General features: G+C 37.6%; 1 non-coding gene across 1 annotated transcript; it reads right to left on the bottom strand.

The window, feature by feature from the left end:
* Positions 1-427: 427 nt before the first annotated feature.
* On the bottom strand, positions 428-528 carry LOC111817808. The gene has a single exon (XR_002821922.1). It is a non-coding gene; the product is annotated as a small nucleolar RNA U13 (small nucleolar RNA).
* Positions 529-1,623: the final 1,095 nt, after the last annotated feature.

Genomic DNA, 1,623 nt, shown 5'->3' with positions numbered 1-1,623 from the left:
AAAGTGATCCACTGTAAATACAAAGTTTGGCTTGCTCAGCTGCTGCCCACCTCTTCCTGTGCAGCTGGTTTCTAATAGGTCATGGACCAGCATTTATTTGTGGTCCAGGGCTTGAGGATGCCTTGCAGTGGAATACATCACAAATCTATGCTGAGCAGAATGAGGAGATCTCCGTAGTGAGTTGAGCAGGAAAAGCAGGTCATAAACATCAGAATATAGTCTCACATATATAAAATTATTAAGGTATTCATGAGCTGTATGCATGGGGGATGTTGGAATAATGGTCACCACAGTCAGCTCTTCCCTCTTGTTAACTTGGGGACTTTTTCTTCTTCCAAGTGTATATGTTTCTAAAACGCAAGTGTCTATTTGAACATATATTTGAAAAAAAACCATAAAGCTGTCTTATTACTTTTTTCCAGGTGCACATCAAATAAGTAATATGCCCATGTTGTAACAAGGTTGAGAGAGGCACATCTCATGCATAAGGTATGAATACCCAATCATCTCGCACATGAACCGAGGGATCATAAAGCTGTTTTTCATGGGAAGTAAAGGAAAAATAAAATCCCCTCATGTTTCCTTTTTAACAGGATTACTTGGGCAACACTGCCCAAGTTCAGACTCCAATTTTATTTACTTATTTATTTATTTATTGGCGAAACTGGGAATTGAACTCAGGCTCTTGAACTTGCTGGGAAAGTACTTACTCTACTGAGCCATCTCCCTGGCCCCAAAGCATTATCAGTGATTGTTCCACACCAGTTGGATTTATTTTTTCCAGAACCAGGGATTGAACTCAGGCCCTTGTGCTTGCTGGGAAAGTGCTTATTCTACTGAGCTATCTCCCCAGCCCCTATTTTTTATTGACCTGACTCCCAAATTGGTACCCAGTTGTCCCTGCAGAAAGTGCAAGGCTAGTACTCCTCACTTTTCCATCTCTCTTTCTAGAGTTTCTAAGACTTATCACAGAGCTTTTTAGTGAAACAAAGCAGTAAGTAAGTAAATAACTTTAGTCCTTTCCTAATTGAAGGGCCTATGCTATCATAAATAATTTTTTCCTAAAGAAAAAGTAGATGATCGGTTTCATGTAAAGTAAATCTGCCTGTAAGTTATATCTAATTGAAACAGATTTCCTGTCTTATAATTAAATAATTTTAAGGACTACTAGGGAAGACAAAGGATGTGTTTTGTATATCGGTTGCCATGGTTTTTACTGAGGACAGGATATTTAAGCTTACCCTTAATTTGAATGGACATGGGTCTGGCTTTTCAGGGTTATAAATGGTGCAACAGACAGGGATGTTTTTAGATTGAATGGGAGCCTGCTATAGTAACAGCTAAAAATAGAGGTCCAGTGCTTTAATTAACCCTTTAGCTATTAGATTGATAAATAAATTATTGGTTTTTTTAAGAGATATGGTATACCAACAACAACCACAACAGAGTTGGTGTTTAATTACATGAGCATCTTTGTATCTTGATATTAAAGAAATACTCATCTATGTATTTAAGAGGCTCATTTTAGCTTTAAAAATCAGCTAGTCAGTTCCCATGGCAGCTTTACTCTGTTGAAGGATTCCAGATTGTAACCAGTTTAATGCTTTTAGCTGGTAATTTCCT

The sequence above is a fragment of the Octodon degus genome, unplaced genomic scaffold, assembly GCF_000260255.1.
Source record: "Octodon degus isolate 3935 unplaced genomic scaffold, OctDeg1.0 scaffold00070, whole genome shotgun sequence".
Taxonomy (NCBI): domain Eukaryota; kingdom Metazoa; phylum Chordata; class Mammalia; order Rodentia; family Octodontidae; genus Octodon; species Octodon degus.
The sequence above is the reverse complement of the archived record's forward strand: the minus strand, read 5'-3'. Positions and strand labels throughout refer to the sequence as shown.